General features: G+C 39.0%; 1 pseudogene; it reads left to right on the top strand.

Moving 5' to 3' along the window:
- The window catches only part of LOC121445423, a 140,695-nt pseudogene that overhangs the window by 60,966 nt on the left and 57,357 nt on the right, over positions 1-22,372 (top strand).

Below are 22,372 nucleotides of genomic sequence, written 5' to 3'. Positions count from 1 at the left end.
AAAAAAAGGAAATTGAATGGAATAATAGGTAGATTAGTGTGAGTTTAATCACACTAATAGTAGTAGTGAATAGTAGAGTGAAAATTTGTGAGCTACTGTTTATAGACAATTTACATTGTTATAGATTTTATATATTGCAACAAATTCAATATAACAGTTATATTTGTTATATTGAATATGTTCCCTATTTCTGTTTATAATATTTGTACATCTATGCAAAGTTACTTTTTCATATTGCATGCATGCATGTTTCTACCTCTTTCTAAGACATTTTGTATAATGATACAATTTTAGGAACTATTTATCATATTGCATTACACATTTCTACCTCTGATCAATATACTTACACATTGTTTCCATTTTGAGGTCATTGTCCTAATTTGTTGTACAGTTGTTTAAAGGTTGTTTAATATTCTAATATGAAGTCTTAGTCTTTGAGCTATATAGGTATTAAGAATTATAGGCGAATAGTCATCCATGTTTGTCACACCTATACTTAGACTAATCAGGCTTTTTAGATACATAAAGATTATGTTCTGCATAGATTGGTAATCTTCAACCACTTCAAAGAACTGTAGAATATAGCAATTAAATAACTTAGGTTTCTGTTGACATGAGACAAGATTGCTCCTGGCAGTACTGATCTATTCTTGAGAGAATGTTACGCACCAAAGCACTCCACTTGGAGCTTCTTTTCTTCTTGGCAAAACTGGCCTTCAGGCAAGGAACTGCCCATGCCTTGACCACTGATAAAATGCATGGTGTTGGGCCTGGACCAGCAGGATACAAGAAAAGAAGACTACCAAACCTTTCCAGGACAGGGTAAGATGGTTCTGAAAATTTTCCTGACTCAGAAAATGCCCTGTCAGTTACTCTAGGCCTTAGTCAAAGTTGATTGCTCCAACATTACAAATGACACTTTGAGTAATTGCCCAGGCCAGTTGTCTCTGTCATTTACAGCACATTTGGGAAGCTGCTAGATCGCACTTCCTGCCTATTCATGTAATATTATCTCCCTTCTCAGGTCTTTGATGGGGTTGAAGACTAGATAGTTGTAGTTACCCTCTTCTTATTACTTAACCAAGCCATTTCTAATATAAGCCTTAGACTCCTTAGGACAGAATAATTATTGAAACATTCAGCATATGTTTCTTGCTTAATGTTATTTATGCTGGTTGTAATTCTAATTTTTATACTTGATATCTGTTCTTATTGTATATAGCTTTGTATTGGGTGTGTAACTCTCTTATTTAGACAAAAAGGGGAGGTGATCAGAAATCTTCTTCAGCAAATGGCCTTTGAGAAGCTAGACTAGACAGGGTGTAGAATTGGGTACCAAAAAGGTATGTGCCCACCTGCTTGCTCTCTCTCCTCTCTCACACTTGGATGTTGGATTCCATTTCAGTTTCCAGTTCACACAGATGACTGTGATCTGTGAGTGTCCCCCTAAATTTCTTATTAAACCCAATTTGGGACTAGTGTAGTATTACTTTATTTGCATTCTCTTTCAGATATTTGCATATCTGACCCTGATATTGAGATTTATCCTGAATATCTGAAAAAGCAAAACAGCTAGCCTCTGGCTCTTACCTTGATCTCAGTCTGAAATGGTGATCCTGCCTTTCAAAATCTCAGAATAAGACTGTATCTGAGAGTTGTCTACCACCATCCTATATTCCTCTCTAGGGCTGGGATTAAAGTTGTGTACCACTGGGATTAAAGGCATGTACTGCCTGATTTCAATGGCAACTAGTGTGGCTACTGGGAATAAAGGTCTATGTCATCATGATTACTTGCATTAAAAGTATGTGTTACCATAACCTGGTCTGTAAGGCTGACCAGTAGGACTGCTTTAGTCTCAGATCTTCAGGAAATTTTTATTTATTAAAATACAATTGAATCAATCCACAGGGTCTGGTCCTCTGTGAAAACAAAAGAAGACCCTCTCCAAAGCATCATATCCTTAGACCCAAATTTTGAAATCATAATACCCTAATATCCATTCTGGTTTAGCTTGGCAGCCCGTGTAATTTTGTTATATGTAATCTTACTATGTTAAAGTTAAAGCCTTCCTCTTTGTTTAAACAGAAAAAGGGGAAATGATGGAGGAGGGTCATCTTTCTATCTGTTGTTTCATTGGTTAAATAAAGAAACTGCCTTGGCCCTTTAATAGGACATAAAATTAGGTAGGCAGAGTAAACAGAACAGAATGCTGGGAGAAAGAAGCTGAGTCAAGGAGTCGCCATGATTCTCCTACCGGACACAAACGCAGGTTAAGATTTTCCCTGGTAAGACACCTCGTGGTGTTACAGGGATATTAGAAATGGGTTAGATCAATATGTAAGAGCTAGCCAATAAGAGGCTGGAACTAATGGGCCAGGCAGTGTTTAAAAGAAAAATAAAATAAAATACAATTGAAATGCCACTGCAGGTAGCCAGTCTGTTTTGATATGTTAAATAGGCACTTAAATCATTTGTCCTGAGTTTGAGGGCTAACAGGGACATTCTTAACAAAATATATAATAATTATTTTAAAAAGCATATTGAAGTAAGAAGTAACATGATTATATTGAGAAAAGCAAGGGATGGAGTAAAGCTTTTTGAATATTCCATATGAAGTTTTAAAACAAATAGGATGGGGGAATTATCTGGGTAAAAGAGTAGAGTTATTTCTATTACTTGGGCAGTTTTAGATTGTGTTTGTTTTAATTAGAAGAATATCTTATCTTTTATGCCTTGGGGGAGAGGGTTAATTTGAGTACAATTAAACCATGTGCTCCAGATGTATAGATCCTGGGTTGGAGAAGGCAACTGGAACTACATTCATGGAAAAAGACTGGATGAGAAAAACAGCTTTTCTCTGTGAGGTAGGTGTCACTGAAGGTATTTTGCTCATGAGAGAAACAAGTTTGGATCTGCCAGTAAAGTACATACAGATAAACTTTTCAAAACATAACTTAAAGGTGTTGGGATGGGCTTTTCAGAATAAGAGAACATTGTGTGTCCTACTCTGATGCCTGGTGGGGTGGAATGATTGTTTCTGTTTTAACCATAAGTCCACAGTGAGGTATCAGAAGTCTCACTATTAAAGGAAAGCAGACAATTTGGCTACTTGTTTTAATTGAGAAATTCATTTGGCAAGAGAACTGTAGGTGGAGGTGGAAAATCAGTGATTAGCCTGCAGCCCTGGAGGAAGGCCTGGGAGGGTAAGTAGGAAGATGGGAAACAGCCAGTAGAGCTCTGATCATGGAAAACTGGCATCAGGATATATCAGAGGAGAGAGAACATCTTATTGAGACCCAAGAATTATTTGACACCTACCCAGATACACAGGAAGAGCCTCAATTAGTTGTATTAGAGGGGGTTTCTGGGATTGGGAAGTCAACACTGGCCAGGCAGGTGAGGAAAGCATAGGAGGAAACTCTCATCTACAGGGATCACTTCCAGCATGTCTTCTACTTCAGATGCAAAGAGCTGGACCAGTGCAAGCAGCTGTGGCTGGCTGAGCTCATAGCAAAAGACCAGGCTGTGCCTGCTGTTTCCGTCAGCCAGATCCTGTCTCACCCTGAGAAGCTGCTCTTCATCCTGGATGGCATAAGATGAGCCAGCACGGATCTTGGAGGGGCAGAACCCTAAGCTCTGTCTGCACATAAGCCAACAATGGCTAGTGCACATACTGCTGGGCAGTGTGCTCGGGAAATTAATTCTATCTGAGGTTTGTTTGTTCTTGAAGTAGCAGGATGTAATCTGCCCCACTGAAAAAGGTACTGAGCCACATGGCTAAAATAGATAAAAACAATGGGTTAATATAAGCTACAAGAGCTAAAAAGTAGCCTGACCTAATGGGCCAATCAGCTTTATAATGTATAGAGATCTCAGTGTGATTTTCTTTGGGACTTGCCAGCTGTGGGGTACCTGGAGGGGCAGAAACTCCAACAAAACAGGACCTTCATGTTACAGAATGTCGCCTGGCCCCTCATAGTTAGCCAGTGAGAGGCTAGAGTTAACAGGCCCCTTGATGTTACAGAATGGTGTCCACATGGATAACTGCATCCACAGAAAGCCTGAGAAAGCTTGGGAAAGACTAGAGTAAAAGCATTTCAGTTTTCAGCCGTAGCGAGTAAAGCATTTTAGTTTTCAGCTGTAGCAGGGAAGAAAAAAAAAAAAGCTGTGCTGTTTTAAAATGCTTGCTTTCTGGGCCATCCTTCCAGGGAAAACTCTGACTCTTTCAAACAGGCGGTCCAGACTATGGAGCTATGGACACACTGTTGCAGTTTGTTTGCTGTCAGGGACCTTGAAACGCCATAGAGATGTGGCAATAAACATGGCTCCTGCCAGTACCTCAGCCATGATTGCTTAGTGAATTAAAGGTTCATGTGGTCAGAAAAAGAGAGATATACAGTAAAGTGAGATTCAAAGAGGAAGAAAACCTCTAAATGGTTTACAGTGTGTTCAAATATATACAGACTAAAGGTTAAAGTTCTCAAAGTAAAGAGAGAGAGAGAGAGAGAGAGAGAGAGCAAGCCAGTTGTGGTGGTGTAGGCTGGTAGGATTTGCCTGGGAAGCAGAGACAGATGGATCTCTGTGAGTTCAAGAATAGCCTGGTTTACAGAGGGAATTCCAGGACAAAGATATACAGAGAACCTGTTTCAAAAAGCCAAAAGATAAAAGTAAAAATAAAAGAAATAGCAGTTAAAATAAAGCCACATAAAGATGTAAAATATACAGAGAACCTTGATACTGTATATTATTATGCTCTCTTTGAATTGTTTGAATGTTGAGGAAGGAGCAAGAGTGGCTAAAAGATATTTGCTTATAAATGCCGCAGAATTAATCCATGATAGGTATTTTGGAAATATCTTGGCTTCAAAATTGAAGTCAAAGGGTATGTTACTTTGGAGAAGAGGATTTGCTTTTGTTTCCGCAGAAATGAGAGGCTGTGGATTCATTCTAAAATAAGAAAAATCCAGTTTGATCAAGGAAGGCCACCTGAGAAGTAGAAATCAATGGCCTGAATGTCTGAGTTCTTCATTCAAAACAGGTTCAAGACTGCTGCCTGAGATGATCAAGACTCACAGGATACTTCAGCTGTACTTGATCATACTTCTAAATTTTCTTTAGGTCCCCATAAGATTATAAGTGCCCCCAACCAGCTGGAAGTAGCCTGGAATACTATGCCCACATTCCTAAAATATGGACTATGGATATTTTCCTTTGTTTTTTTTTTTTGTTTGTTTGTTTGTTTTTGAAATAAGAGGAGGAAGTGGTGCGGGAGAATTGTCTGTATTCTGTCAATCATGTTTTAAATAAATGCTGATTAGCCAGGCAGGTAGTATAGGCAGGAAAACCAGACAGGAAGTAGAAATGATGCAATGAGAACAGGAGAATTCTGGGAAGGAGGAAGTTGATTCCTCGTACTCCTGCCCAGACCACCAAAGCAGCAGGTTGTGATCTGCCCCACTGAAAAAGGTACTGAGCCACATGGCTAAAACAGATAAGAACAATGGGTTAATATAAGCAACAAGAGCTAAAAAGTAGCCTGACCTAATGGGCCAATCCATTTTATTATGTATAGATTTCTCAGTGTGATTTTCTTTGGGGATTGCTGGCTGTGGGATACCGGGAGGGACAGAAACCCTAACAAAACAGGACCTTCATGTTACATAATGGCACCCGGTCCCTCATAGTTAGCCAGTGAGAAGCTAGAGTTAACAAGCCCCTTCATGTTACAATTTTATATGGGGGTACATTCACATTGGGTGGAAGTCCTGGGCTTCTCTGAGTCTGAATGGAAATAATATTTTTAGAAATACTTCACAGAGAAAAGCCAAACCCAGTGCTCTAGACCCCCCGTGTGGTGCCCTGGGCGTCCTGGTTGGTCTGTCCTTACCTGAAGCAGCATATAGTCTGGGAGTGCACCTCTCACTGACCTCACAGACTACCATAGCCCTGTCTGAGCTACTTTTCCCACACTCTGCCAGATTAGTCCATGGGGAGATTAGAAGTCTCTGCTCTCTGGATGATGAAGGGATGTTATGGAATTTTTGTACACTGTGTGAAAATGTTTTTCTATAATTGATGTAATAAAAAGCATAATGGCCAATATCTAGGAAGAGGTTAGGTGGTACTTCCAGGGAAAAAGGGGACTCTGGGAATAAGAACTGTGGAGTCTCCAGTAGACATGGAAGAAACAGGATGAGTGGTACATGACAGAACACACATTATTAGATAGGGGTTAATTAAAGTTATAAGAACTAGTTAAAAACAAGCCTAGGCTAAAAGCTGAGCTTTAATAATTGGTAAGTGTCTGAATCATTATTTGGGAGCTGGCTGTCAGGACAAAGAAGGACTTATTACATATAGTGGCTCATGTTGGACACCTGCAGTAATAGAGACACAAATGAGACACCGAAGAATGAAATGCTCACAAAGTGACCCAGAAATGGAAAGAATCTTAAGATTGTTTTGTTCGTTTTCTCTAATATTTTCACAAGTTAAAATATTTTCTCAAGTTGAGTGGTAGTAGTGCATGCCTTTAATCCCAGTACTCAGGAGGCAGAGGCAGGCAGATCTCTGTGAGTTCAAGGCCAGCCTGATCTACAATAGCTAGTTACAGAACAGGTTCCAAAGCTGCAGAGAAACCCTGTTTCAAAAAATCAAAAAGAAAAAAAAATTATCATGATAAAATGCATTTCAGCTGGTCTTGCTGCACTAAGCTTGTAATCCCATCATTGTTGAGGTGATAATAAGATTGCTTAAATCTTAAATTGAGACCAGTCTAGACAGAATAACAAAATCTCACCCCACTCTCCAAATGGCACAAATGTAGTGATGGAGCTATTAGAGAAGAGGACATGATTAAGGAGCAGAAAAAGAAGAGGAAATGAGTCAGAGTATAAACGTGATAAAACAACATTATACACACATACAAAGATGTGTCAAGGACTCATTTTACATCATCCATATGAACTAAAAGCATGAACTAAAAACATGCTTGTTGAAGAAAAGTGAGGATACATCAACTACTCAAATGATGAGTGTTCCCCTTCCTCCACAACCTCTCCAGCATAGGCTATCATTGGTGTTTTTGATTTTAGCCATTCTGACAGGGGTAAGATGGTATCTCAAATAACGGATTAGTATTTCCCTTACTCCACAACCTCTCCAGCATAGGCTATCATTGGTGTTTTTGATTTTAGCCATTCTGACAGGGGTAAGATGGTATCTCAAACTTGTTTTGATTTGCATTTCCCTGATTGTTAAGGAGGTTTGAGGATGACCTTAAGTGTCTTCTGGACATTTGAACTTCTTCAGTTGAAAATCCTTTGTTCAGTTCAGTACCCCATTTTTAATTGGGTTGATTAGAGTTTTAATGTCTAGTTTCTTGAGTTCTTTATATATTTTGGAGATCAGACCTTTGTCTGATGTGGGGTTGGTGAAGATCTTCTCCCCTTCAGTAGGTTGCCTTTTTGTCTAAATGACAGTGTCCTTTGCATTACAAAGCTTCTCAGTTTCAAAAGGTCCCATTTATTAATTTTTGCTCTTATTGTCTGTGCTACTGGGGTTATACATAGGAATTGGTCTCCTGTGCCCATGTGTTGCAGACTACTTCCCATTTTCTCTTCTATCAGGTTCCGTGTGGTCAGATTTATATTGAGGTCTTTGATCCATTTGGACTTGAGTTTTGTGCATGATGATAGATACAGATCTATTTTCATTCTTCTACAGGTTGATATCCAGTTATGCCAGCACCATTTGTTGAAGATGCTTTCTTTCTTCCAGTGTATAATTTTAGCTTCTTTGTCGAAAATCAGGTGTTCATAAGTTTGTGGGTTAATATCCAGGTCTTCAATTTGATTCCATTGGTCAACATCTCTGTATTTCTGCCAATACCAAGCTGTTTTCATTACTGTAGCTCTGTAATAGAGTTTGAAGTCAGGAATGGGATTGCCTCCAGAAGTACTTTTATTGTATAGGATTGTTTTGGCTATCCTGGGTATTTTGTTTTTCCATATAAAGTTGATTATTGTTCTCTCAAGGTCTGTGAAGAATTTTGTTGGGATTTTGATGGGAATTGCATTGAATCTGTAGATTGCTTTTAGTAAAATTGCCATTATTATTATGTTGATCCTCTCAATCCAAGAGCATGGGCGATCCTTCCATTTTCTGTTATCCTCTTCAGTTTCTTTCTTCAAAGACTTAAATTTCTTGTCAAATAGATCTTTCACTTCCTTGGTTAGAGTTACCCCAAGATATTTTATGCTGTTTGTGGCTATCGTGAAATGTGAAGCTTCTCTGATTTCCCTCTCTGCTTCCATATCCTTTGTGTATAGGAGGGCAACTGATTTTTTGGAGTTGATCTTGTATCCTGCCACATTACTAAAGGTGTTTATCAGCTGTAGGAGTTCTTTGGTATAGTTTTTGGGGTCACTTATGTACACTATCATATCATCTGCAAATAATGAAAGTTTAACTTCTTCCTTTCCAATTCGAATTCCCTTGATCTCCTTATGTTTTCTTATTGCTATTGCTAGAACTTCAAGCACTATATTGAAGAGGTATGGAGAGAGTGAACAGCCTTGTCGTGTTCCTGATTTTAGTGGAATGGCTTTGAGTTTCTCTCCATTTAATTTGATGTTAACTGTCAGCTTGCTGTATGTAGCTTTTATTATAGTTAGGTATGAACCTTGTATCCCTAATCTCTCCAAAAGCTCTATCATAAAGCGGTGTTGAGTTTTGTCAAATGCTTTTTCAGCATCTAATGAAATGATCATATGTTTTTCCTTTCAGTTTATTTATATGATGGATTACATTGATAGATTTGCATATGTTGAACCAGTCCTGTATCTCTGGTATGAAGCCTACTTGATCATAATGGATAATTTTTATTGATCCATTCAGCAGCTTATAATCCACATGGTTTAGTCATCTTACTGCAGAACTAGTCCCTAAACACATGAGTTGTGGGGAGATGCATATCATACTCAAATAATTGCATTCTAAGTCTCTGCTTTATCTCTTGTACTCTAGTGTCCTATTGCCTTTGAATTGTGAGGTTTAGATATCTACAAAGCTTCTGGGACCATTTCACATAAAATTTCAGCTTTAAAGAAAAGATGTGAGCATTCAGTGGTACTAATGTGACAAGACAATAGACACCACCATGCCTGATGGCCCAAATATAATCTCAGAGTCATATATGGTGGAAGGAGAAAACTGACTCCTCAAAGTTGTCTTTTATCTTGCAAATGTATTACATGGCATGTGCACATGCACAAATACGTGCACAAAAACATACATACATACGTACATAAATATAATTTTAAGAAAAATAATCACCTGTCAGATACTGTGGTCACCTCTGTGCTATTGTGTGTCAGGTACTTACTTGGGCCCTGGAGACACAACAATCAAGACAACAGACTAAATCCTGTCTTTTAAGATCTTTCCTTGTTTTTGCAGGTAGAAGTGAAAGAAAGAAAGCAAGTTTGTGATGTTGGGTGGTAACAAGCGTCAGACTGAAAAATAAAGGAGGTAAATTACAGCATAGTACTGCTTCAGAAAGCCTGTAACCTTTCCAAATGAATAGGAAGCCAGGGCAAAGATCCCAAGTTGAGCATGTTCCTGCTGTGTTCAAAGACTAGGAAAGTAAAATAGATGATGCACAGCAGAGTAAGTGAGGAACATGAAGTAGGTTTTCATATCAGAAAGAGGACAAGGCGGAATGGGTCATGTCATGTAGACCTAATGGAAAGAACTTATGTTTCACTCATAATGAGATGGAGAGGATTTAAAGATATAGGTTAGAAGGTTATTTAAACTAATTTATGTATTAGATTGTGATTCTGACTTCAAGACTGAGAATAAATCATGACACATCACCAGGAAGAGTTAGGAAGCTAGATCAGAGACAAGGTATGTTTTTTGGAGCAGTCTTTTTGGGCAAAGTGAAAAGAGTCAAATTACAGAATCCTTTAAGAGACTTTGTAGGGCCTGGGGAAGACTCAGTGGATAAAGCACTTGTTATGCAAGCATGAGGACATTTGCTCTGATCCACAGAATCCTTACAATGCCTGCTGGGCATGGCTGGCTACAGACTTGTAATCCCAGAGTTTAGGAGAAGAAACCAGAGAGTACTCTGTGTTGGCTGGCTAATTAGACCGTATTTGTCGTGGTTCTCTAAAGAAACAGAACTTGTAGAATGAATCCCTCTCTATAGAGAGAAAGAGGATTTATCTGAATAACTTACAGGCTGTGGTCCAGCTAATTTAACAATAGTCACTTATAAATGAAAGGTCCAAGAATCTAGTAGTTGTTCAGTCCATGAGGCTGAATGTCTATACTGGTCTTTGATATGCACTAGAATCCCAAAGAAGTAGACTCTAACACTATTAAAGAAAAGGACTTGCTAGCAAGCTAAAAGCACCAAGGCAAAGAGCAAAAGTTTCCTTATATAGGCTTTGTGTTGGTTTGAAAGAAAATTGCTGCAGCCAGCACAGCCTGAATAGCCAAGACTGGCGGGGGGTACCAGGATTGAGACACAGAGGCTTCTTTTCAGGAGTAATTTTTGCATCCTTGCATTCAGAAGAACTAGCAAAAGATGCCATTGCACACTGCCTATCTGCTTTTGCCTATATGGGCAAATCTGAGGTTATTAAGACAGATAATGGCTCAGCATATATCAGCAAAAAAAAAATTATCCTTTTGTTCATTCTATGAAATTTCCCATAAAACAGGCATCCCATATAACCCAATGGGTCAAGCAATTGTGGAACAAGCCAATCAGACCCTCAAGCAATATTTTCAAAAAATAAAAAGGGGGGGGAGTTCATATTCTCCCCAGCAACTCAATTATCCACCATTCTCTTAATTTTAAATTTTTTGTCTGTGGATGCTGAAGGGCGCTCGCCTATAGAGCGCCATACACAAGTTAGGGCTCAGAGCCTAGGATGGGTTCATTTGAAAGATATGTAAACAGGAAAATGGATAGAACCAACCCCCTTGTTGGCAAAGGTGAGGGGGGCTGTATGTGTTTTTCCTCCAGGAGTTGATAAACGAATTTGGGTGCCAGAGCGGTGCTTAAGGCCAGTGACCCAGGATGAAGACTGCGATGCTCCTTCTGCTTCAGGTGATGACTCTGGTAACAACAACAGAATTATGGGTGATGGAGAGTCTGGTGAGAAACCCCCCACTTTTAATGCCAGTTAATATTGCATAATACCTATGGTCCCAAACCTGCTCCTCGGTGTTGGAATACTGATAGAGATTTTAATCTCCACCCCACAGTTATGTGGGGAGAATGTCTCACTCAAGAGCCTGATTTGTTATTCTGCTGGACACAATATGACTATTCAATCCTCTGCTTGTGTTCCTGACCCATTTTTCTTTGTATTGTGAAATGGCACTTTGGGGGGTGATATTCTTAATTGTTCTTCCAGGATCTGCAAGCTGAGTAATTGCTGGGACAGTTCTGGTGGAGCTTTGATCGTTCAAGTGCCTGCTGTGACTCCTCTGACAGTGCTGTTTTCTCAAGAACATTAGGAAATCATCCTTTATCAACAGCGGGCAAACAGCTGCAATTGTTGCTGCTATTTCTGTCACTGCCACTGTGGCTATGGTTGCTGGAGTTGCCACTTCGCAGACAGCTGTGACTACAGAGACTGTGGATCAGTTGTCTTGGAAGGGTTAGCGAGTCCCTGCAGACTGGAGAGCTCTGTACTCTCATATTGGACTTGGACTTTTAAATTTAAATCAACAAACTGTGCTTTTGCAAGAACAGGTAGATTCCCTTTGACTCCTCCTCTTGTATGTTTCACCTGCTAAGGTTATAAATGCTTCTGATGTGACTGAACAGTTGAATGCATGTTTGGATGGCCCTTGGAATTCCTCCATTTTGAATTTCACCCTGCAGACAGCTTATCATATTGTTATTATTAATAGCACATGGGTCCCTGCTGTGTCTGGATCCAGTCAGTAGAATGCCATGGCCCAGCTTGAGGGCTGGGTCCAGCGATTGTCTGGAATGCTCACTTGTACTGATATTGCTATTGGGGTTATCTGTTTTTGGATTCTCTGCCATTCTATGCGGCAATCCCACGTACAGCACACTGTAACTTGATGAGTGTTACTTGGGCTGTCTTCTGGTAATCAGGAAGTGCTCCAAGTCTGGCTGCAGATGCTGCAGAAGTCATGAGGGATTCCTATGATGGGCAACTGTCCTGGAATAGAGAGCTCGCCTAAAACAGGGATTAAGGCTTCCCATAGACAGGTAAGAGCCTCTCTCTGGGGGAGTCCTAAGACAGGGATCTCATGCTTTTAAAATAAAATAGTGGAGAATTGTTGGGTTCCTAGAAGACAGGCCTTCGCACCCCCACTTGATCTGTTTTGCACTCTTGCAGTTGGTTGAAAACAGGAACAAAAACAGGAACAATCTGTTGTTTTCAGCAATGTTTCTAAGGATGTTTACCCCTAAGCCATTGAGTTATGGTGATGAGCTTCCTGCTTTTGCTGGTTTGACCTCCCCTGCTGAGGGCTATATATACTGTGTGAGAAAGTGGAATAAAGGGCTTGCCTGCAGAACCTGAAGTTGTGTTGTGTGTTAATCCCAATGTCCCTCACTCAGAAGAACAAGAGTTGCCATGCTGGAGTGGCAGAAAATAGCCCCCAAAAGGACTGACATTATTAGGAAGTATGGCTTTGTCAGAGTAGTGTAGCATTGTGGGAAGAAATATGTAACTGTGGGAGTTGGCTTTGAGTTACACATTGTTCAAGTCACACTCAACAGAACAGTGCATTTCCTGTTGCCTGTAAATCAAGATGTAGGATTTCAGCTCCTTCTCCAATACCATGTCTGCTTGAACACCACCATGTTGTACCATGATGATATTGAACTAAACCTCTGAAAATGTAAGCCACCCCAATTGAATGATTTTCCTTTATAAGTGTTGTTGTAGTCATGGTATCTCTTCAAAGTAAAGAAAACCTAATGAATACAGAAGTACAGCAGTAGAAGTGAGTCTTTTCACTTCAAAGATCCAGATTAGAAGTAGATTTGTCCACTTCAAATAAGTAAATATTCCTAACCATCCCTCATATACATTCCCCGTCATTTTTTTAGTTAGTTTCACATATAGTCAAGTTGACGACCAAGAATAACCATCATGTTAAACAAATTCATAAGCTCTCAGGATCACACACACATTTTATATTCACATAGATATGAACATATACACACACTACACACAGAGAGAGAAAAAATATGTTAGTGGAAGTCAAAGACTGGTTTAAGGTTTAGGAGAGTCAAGGAATCAAAAAAAGATTCAGAGTTTGGTGCATAAGAGTCATTTACTGAAATGAAAAGTGCCTGGGTTAGGCAGGTAACAGTGGAGAAGAGGGAGTGCAGAGAGATTCAAAGCACAAATCTGGGAGATTCTGGAGTCTTTGCTGAACTTGGACCTGTTGGCAAAACTGGGAGGCCCCTCTTTAGTAGATGAGTGAAGTAAGGCTCAGACATGAGTCCTGCACTCAGGAATGCAGGACCTCTGCAAGCCAAGACAAAGCTCTCAAGTCTGATCTTCCCCAGGCATCTGCAGAAATTTATAGATGTATTTTGCAACAGAAAATGAGTTGAATAATGTTCAACATCTACTCCCATAATTAGGAGGAAGAACATCTGCCCAGTCTCTCTGATGCCTCTCTTCCTGGAGGAGCAAGAGTCTCATTCACTTTCAAGGAACGTGTTTACTAGCAGAGAGCTCAAGAACCTTGCCTGGTGGAACCCATAGACATTCGGGGTAAGTAGTGGGATCATCAAAGTCCGCCAAACCTTTGGAGCTGTGAAAAGGGAAGCTCTTGTCCAACTCCACTAAGGTGTATTGTGGCAGATATGAGGACTTGTCAGGGCCTCGGGCCCCAGTACCTACTGGGACAGCACAAGCTAGCTCTGGTAGGTGGTAGACTGCTGAATTTACTTGTATGCTTCAAGAGCCTGTTTTGGTCATAGTCTACCCTGTACTCTCCTCTCTCATATCTGATATGAACCAAAAGGAATAAGGGTTCTGAATTGTGAAGTGGGAGGATGGGGATGAAAAACAAAGTGGACAAAAGCAATAGCTATGTGTAAGAGAACTTGCATAATAAGCTAATATGCTAATACATAAATGGCATAATATAATGTCTTATGCCAAACAAGTTTGTTAAGAAACATAGAATTATATATATATATATATATATATATATATATATATATATACTATCTGCATGGAGTGGGGGTATGACAGAGGTCAGCAGAGAGCTACATCAGACAAAGTTAGGAAAGAAAATATAGGATACCTCAAACATCGCTGCCTTAGTACTGATAACCACAATGCCTAAGAAGAATCAAAAGCCACAACCTTTATTCTTCTGAGCCCCTGGCTCCTGTGTCAGACCAATTTTGTCAAATTGATGCCTGGACAAGGACACAGAAGTTCCTTTTGTCCTTTTATCAGAGCCCCTGAGAAATATTTAGGTCAGTCTGGCTCCTCACATCTTGTCTCCTCCCACCAGTAAATTATTGTCACTAATATTGCCAAAAATCACCAATACAAGTACCCTGAGTATAATAATGAATGTTGAAGGATATTAAAAGTGGTTACATTCTATAGCTTGTATAATAAATCTTCAACATCTCTGAAGGAAAATTAAATGCAAGTTGAGAATGTCCCAGGTAAGTAACTAATTGCTTAAGGGTTAATAATTCTAAACTAACATGTTCATGATGTCGTATTTTCTGTATGTGCTTTTAAATTTTGTATCTTTTTATAAAGATTTATTGCAAACATATCTAAAGTTAACATGGCACTATAAATTTAACTGTATCTCTTAGGTGTAATACCACAGGTGTTAAACCATTTAATTTAGTTTTTCATTTTTTATTTATATGGTTTTGTATTGTCAAAGCTTTAATCAAGCTCATTAGCAAAATGAGCTGTGAGCACTTGTTGGTTAAGGACCACTATAAAAGCAGCTATAGGCACTATAGCAATGACTATTGAAAAAAATACTAGTAAGAATAAGGAGTATACATAACTAGCAAAGATAATTGATACAAGTGCTTTTGAAGTCCTCTCTTGAATGTAAGGTCAGTCATTAGCATATATGAAGGGTTAATATAATCAGTGAATCTAAACATGAAAGGATATTGTACTAAGTGATTTTGTGTATCAACTTGACACAAATTAGAGTCATCAGATAGGAAGGAGCCTCAGCTGTGAGGCATTTTCTCATTTAGTGGGGGAGGGCCAAGACATATTGGGTAGTGTCATCCATGGCTGCTGGTCCTGGCTTATATAAAAAGATGGTCTGAGAAAGCCATAGGAAGCAAGCAAGTAAGCAATCACTCTCCATGGCCTCTTCATCAGGACCTGCATCAGGACCTGGGAATTTACTATGAGTTCCTGTCCTAACTTCCTTCATTGATGAACAGCAATGCTGAAGTATAAGCCCCCAAAACCCTTTGTTCCCCAACTTGCTTTATGGTCATTGTATTTCATCACAGTAATAGAAACCCTAACTAAGGTGGATGAACAGAAATTCCTCTTTTGGAAACATTATAACAGAATGTGAGCAGTGATGAGTTTCTAGGAATTTGTGTTCATCCAGCCTAGTTGGATGTATGCAGAACAAGTCAACCAGCACCTCAGGTTGCCTACTCAGAACCATAGAGTTCTTGAGGACTGTGGAGTACGTCACCCAGTGAGGAATTCAATTCTGAAAACATGGTACCAGATTCTCATTGTATGCTGGGAAACTTTCATCCAATATAGTAACCTGTGGGTAATTAGACTGGAAAATTGAAGTGACTAATAAATTGACAATGCTTGGAAAACTACAATTTATTTCTCCCCAATTCCAAAACCGTAAGCATATGGGTCACTTAGATGATAGGGATGACCCACATAATGACCTACCAATGGCCAACAGGAATAGTGGATGATAGCCCAGAATAGTTAAAGAGAGCATAAAGAACTTCCAGAAAATAAGATACCTCAGTCTGATACTTATAGTATTATGTAATATTTTAGTTGCCAGATATTTTTAAACAAACCCTGATTTGACATATATTATAGCCATATTTTGTAACTGTTAATCTTACATAGGCGGGGATTGCTTGTTGGTTTCCCAGCCACCCAGACCTGAATAATAACACAGAAACTATATTAATTACAGCACTGTTTGGCCAATAGCTTAGGAATATTCCTAGATAACTCTTATATCTTAAATTAACCCAGTCTTTTTTATTTTACCAAAAGGTTTACTGGTAAGATTTTGGTGGGCAGCTATCTCTTGTGGTATCTACATGGAATCTTCCTGACTCTGCCTTCTTTTCTTCTTTATCTTTGCTTGGAATTACTGCCTTATTCTATTCCACCCTGCCATATTCCAAAGAAGTTTCTTCATTAACCAATGGTAACAAAACAAATTCACAGCATAGAGAGGAGAATCTCATATCACCTCCCCTTTTCTGTCTAATTAAAAAGGAAGATTAAAAAAATAAAAAGGAAAATTTTAACTTTAACATAGCAAGATTATATACAATAAAACAGTTATCAAGCAAGAATTAAAGTTACAATATTTAGTCAATTTACATTAGACAAATTAAGGAAATTTATTGTCTATCCTATCTTTGTGAGTCTAAAGTTTTATCTCTAATATATCTTTTATGATTACAACTCTTTCTTCAGCTTTATCAAAGACTCCAGAAGGATATATTACCTAAGATAACAGGAAGTACATTATAAGCAACTTCCAAAACTCTAGAATTGATGGAGACATCTCACTGCCTGGACAGTCACCCAAAGTTCTTCTGTACCATTGGGGCATCTATCTTCAGCCTACAGTCCCCTGGTATCTGGCAGAATTTTCCATGAATCAATAAATCTCAAAAGACAGTTCTGCCTATATTGGCAGTTTGCCAGTCACTTTCTTCTGTGTCCTGCAGAATGTCTGGCAGACTCTTTCATGAAGCAGGAACCCTGAAAAACTGTCTCACCTTTTGGCAAGTTCAGCAGTAATTTTTCTGTGGGTCCTTTATGTCCAGTTTATACATCACACCATCAAACAGTCCAGGCAAGAGCAGTTTCTTGCCCAAGTAGCTAAAAAGCTCCATAAGGAGCCTCTTCAATGTCCATCATCCTCTTGAAGTAGACTGGTGCTGCCAGGAGCAGATGTGTCACATTGCCATGAAAAGTCCTAAATTCTTAAAACATTTAAATACCATATTTTGTTAATCTTTGAAAGGTTTGAAGAATACCTACCATCTGAAATGTATCTCTTTACATCTAGAAAATCTAGCATGACTACAAGCTTGACTATTATAGATGACTATCTATTAACCTGTATTTCTTAATTATATACTACATTTTTAAATGAGCTGCACAAACATAATATTTTAATCAAGAGCAGAAATATACATATAAAAAATTGACCTTAAATTTATATCAATAAACCAAGATCCATACCAATGCAAAGTATTCATCTCTATAACATATCCCACTTTAAATGTAAACAAACATTTATAACAATCATTTAGGGAATTTGGGCATTGTTCTCTAGACTACTTCCTACTGATTTGGAGTGCTGTTAATCAGGTCTTTCATGGGATATCCTGTGTGGTAGGTCCGTCTCTGTCAGCAGTCCTGATGCTCTCATGGATGTTGGGCCATCTAGGTCATTGCTTCAGAGAGTCTTGTGTGATCAAACCATATTAGCTGGTAAGGAATCGATAGCTTTTATCCTCTGTGGAAACAAAAGCAGAACATCTTTTCCAAAGCAACATATGCTTAGAATTTTGAAGTCAAGATACCATATATATGTTTAGCTTATCAGCCCATACAGCAAAAGGTTTCTCTATACTTAGCTCATTCACAGTCAAAATTAAAAAAAAAACTAAATTTAAAGAAAGCACAATAATATACATAATCCAGACTTTCTGTGTATTTTATATCATTACGTGGTTTATTTTCCTCTACTTCTTTAATCTATGACTGTCTGTTTTCTTTTATATTACTTTTACTGTCTCCTTAAAGATTTTGTTTTATTTTTAAAACATACTTCTTTTTATAGCTCTCTATACTCTTTTTCTTCTATCTCTCAAGCCTATGTACATTCATCCAACATTGTGACACATTCAGAGGTTTATTTTTGTCTAAACATGTCTTTATTGCATTATCTTTAATCATTTTCTGACCAGGAATTAAGTGCCTTAAAAAAAAATGCTAAGCAGGCATGGCTAGGACCAACTCCATGCCCCTGCCTGTTTTCTCTACCAGTTCAACATGGTGGAGGTATGGTCACTGCCTCTGCAAGGCATGTTCACTGTTCCAGTTCCAGTGACACAGTGGGTCTATGTAGCTAACAGTGGGTCTATGTTGTCTGTTGATTGCCTTGGCAGGTTACTTAGTCTAGGGGTTGTAACCCGCCTGGCAGTTCAGTTATTCCAGGGTCACGAAGAGGCACTATCTTGAAGATAAATGGGCTAAGAAAGAGGAAGGAGGCTAAGCAGGGTTCTTGTCAAAGCCTCAGTTTATTAGAGATGGGGTACAGCTTATATAGGGTAAGGAGTTGGGGGATGGGCACAGGGGCCTGGGCTCTTGCCACGTGGTTCACGTTGGTCACGTGGTCCGTGTTGGTCACGTAGCCAGGAGGTTACCTTCAGTCAGGTCACCTAGGCCAGGAAGTCACGAGTTGACACACCTAGTTCTTTAGATAGTTTGGAATGTGGGGTGGGTTCCGCTAACAGATAGGTCTCCATTAACAGCCAATTTGGGTGTGGGGTAGGCTCTGTCAATAGAACGATTCCTAACACAATTAGGGGTGTGGGGTTCTCTGCAGACTCCCCAGGGTTGATGGTTCCTGCAATGATTTTAGGAGGAAGTTGGCTCCTGACAGTTGCCATTAAACAAGTTGCAGCATGCTGCTCACAAACTCCATCTAAGTGATGGACCTCCTGAAAGAGCTAGTAGTATGAACCAGGGGGCTGCCCATTTTTAAAGAAATCATGCAGTTTTTACTGCTAATGCTGAATCAGGAAGACTTCTCTTAGATGAGCTGCACCTTTGCCAGCAAACAGTTTATCTGAAAATAAAATGCAGCTACCAATAAGCTGTGCTTGGCACTTGTTTTTATGGGTCTAGAAGCCCTCTTTTACTTTTAAGCTTTTTGTGTCTTATATGGATCCATGCCCCAGATGATAGGAATTGAACATCAGTCTTAGTCCTTATAAACTTCAATATCATATGTATGTCTTTAAGTATTATCCTTTATATACCTTAAACAATTTGCTAGGACTTCTATAGCTTATAAAAGCCTTTTAGTGTTTTATTCTATAAACATATATCCACCTTAATCTTAATATATGAATATATTTATTAAAATAATTTTATCTATCTATACATTTAAAAACAACTTTCTCATTTTAACATCTTTTATGTTTTATTTTATTGAAAAATAGATTCTTTTCTCATGGAGCATATCCCAAGCATAGTTTCTGCTCCTCCCAGTTCCTCTCCAACAACTCTCCCCTGTGGATCTACTACCTTTCTGTTTTTTATTAGACAAGAACAGGCTTTTAAGAGATAACAACCAAATGTGACAAAATAAAATTAAAGCAAAAAAATAATAATATCGAAGTTGGACATGGAAACCCAAAAGGAGGAAATGAGCAAGTGCAGACACAAGAATCAGAGGCTACTTGTTTGCAAACTCAGGAGTCTCATAAAAGTACGTGCAAATTACATGGTACAGATTCATGTATGTCCTATGCTTGCTGCTTCAGTCTCTTCGAGTTCATATACACCTTGTTTAATTGACTCAAAGGGAATGGTTCTCCTGGTATTCTCCATCCCCTCTGACTTTTATACTCTCTCTACCTCCTCTTCTGCAGGCTTCCATGAACTCTGACTAGAAGGACTTGATGGAGACATCTACTTTAAGGCTGTGTTTTCCAGTGACTCCCTCTCTGTATAACTGTGTCTCTGTTCTTTTCCCATATGCTGCCAGAGAAAGCTTCTCTGGTGATGATGTAGTATTGAAATCTCCCACTATTGGTGTTTGAGGTTCAATATGTGATTTATGCTGTAGTAGCATTTATTTTACAAACTTGGATGTATTTGTTTGGGACATATATGTTGAGAACTAAATATTGTCTTATGGGATTTTTCCTTTGGTGAGTATGTAATGTCCTTTTCTATCCTTTTTGGTTAGTTTTGGTTTGAAGTCTATTTTATTAAATACAAAAATGACTATATCCGCTGACTTCTTAGGTCTAATTGCTTAGGATATCTTTTTACAACCCTTTATTCTGAGGTATTCTTTGTCCTTGAAATTGAGGTATTGTGGTGGTTTGAAGGAAAATGGCTGCCAGAGGTTCATAGGGTGTGGCACTATTAAGAATTGTGGCACTATTAGGAATTGTGGCCTTGTTGGAATAGGTATGGCCTTGATGGAAGAAGTGTGTCACTGGTGGGGTGGGCTTTGAGGTCTCAGATGCTCAAGCCAGGCCTAGTGTGGCAGTCTCTTCCTAATGCCTGCAGATCAAAATTTAGAACTCTCAGCTACCTCTCCAGTACCATCTGCCTTTATGTTGCCATGTCTGTCCATGACAATAATGGACTAAACCTCTAAACTGTAAACCACCCCCAATTAAATGTTTTTCTTCATAAGAGTTGCCATTGTTGTGTTGTCTCTTCACAGCAGTAGAAATCCTAAGTCAAGAAAGGTATGTTTCTTGGATGTGGCAGAAGAATGGATCCTGTTTAAACATTCATTTTGTTAGTCTGTGTCGTTTTTATTGGGGAGTAGAAACTATTGAGTTTTAGAGATAACAATGACCAATGATTATTGATTCCTGTTCTTTTGTTGGTGATGGTGGTGGTTGTGGTAGTGGTGCTGATGTGTGTGTGTGTGTGTGTGTGTGTGTGTGCTTCTCTTCTTTTGATTTTGCTTGTCTGAGAGTACTCATTTTCTGTGTTTTCTTTTTTTGTTTGTTTGTTTGTTTTTTTGAGACACGGTTTCTCTGTAGCTTTGGAGCATGTCCTGGAACCTCTGCCTCCCAAGTGCTGGGATTAAAGGTGTGTGCCATCACCACCTGGCTTGTGTGTTCATTTTTATTAAAACAGTTTTGTTTTAATCCTAATAACTTTTTTATTTTTAATACCATGTCTTTCATAGTCATATTAATAAATCTCACAATATTTTCATTTTTAAGATAATATTTTTAAATTTAGATTAAAAACTGGCTGGAATGGTGTGGTGATTTGAAAGAAAATGGCCCCCAGAGGGAGTGGCACTGTTAGGAAATGTGTTGGAGTAGGTATGGCCATGTTGGAAAAAGTGTGTCACTGTAGAGGTGGGCTATCAGGTTTCATATGTTCAAAACACCACCCATTGTCTCAGTCAACTTCCTGTTGCCTTCTGATCAAGATATATCCAGGACCATGTCTGCATACATGTTGCCATGCTTCCGACCATGAAAATAAAAAATGGGCTAAACCTCTGAACTGCAAGCTGTCACCTTACCTAAATGTTTTCTTTTATAAGAGTTTCTGTGGCCATGGTGTCTCTTCATAGCAATACAAACCCTAACTAAGACAGATGGCCTGTTTGGAGCAACTCTCTAAACAAACAAATAATTTTAAAGTATGTTCTCCATATAGTAAATCCCAATGCAATTTTCCCTCCCTCCTCTCCTTCCAGTCTCTCCTCCCAGCATCTTCCCTCTCCCCCAAATTCACTCTTTTTTCATTCCCTTCAAGAAAAGGCAAGCATCCCAGGGATTTCAACCAAACATGGCATGTCAAGTTACAATAAGACTAGGCACATTCCCTCATATTAATGCTGGATGAGGCAGCACAGAAGGAGGAAAGGGGCCCCAAAAGCAGGCAAAAGAGTCAGAGACAGCCACCATTCCCACTGATAGCAGTCCCACAAGAATACCAAGCTACACAACCATAGCTTATGCAGAGGTGAAAGCCTTGCAGGCTCCCTGATTGTGGTTTCAGTCTCTGTGAGCCTCTATGAGCCCTTGTTAATTGATTATATAGATTGTTTTCTTGTGGTATCATTGATCCCTTTGGCTCCTACAATCATTCCTTGCCCTGTTCTGTAGGGTTCCCTGAACTTTGCCTAATATTTAGTTGTGGGTCTCTATATCTGCTCCCATTAGTTGCTGATTGAATTCTCTCTGATAAAGATATGCTATTATGCTATTCTGGTCTAGAAGTGTAACAGAATATCATTAGGAATCATGTCATTGACCTATTTTTGCCAGTCATGTTTGGTTCTATCCTAGGTCTCTGTGCTATCAAACCTCTGGTCCCTGGCACTGCAAGCA

The sequence above is a fragment of the Microtus oregoni genome, unplaced genomic scaffold, assembly GCF_018167655.1.
Source record: "Microtus oregoni isolate MIOR12 unplaced genomic scaffold, Mior012 000188F_ref0000398, whole genome shotgun sequence".
Classification (NCBI taxonomy): Eukaryota; Metazoa; Chordata; class Mammalia; order Rodentia; family Cricetidae; genus Microtus; species Microtus oregoni.
This window is presented reverse-complemented; position numbering and strand designations above follow the sequence as displayed.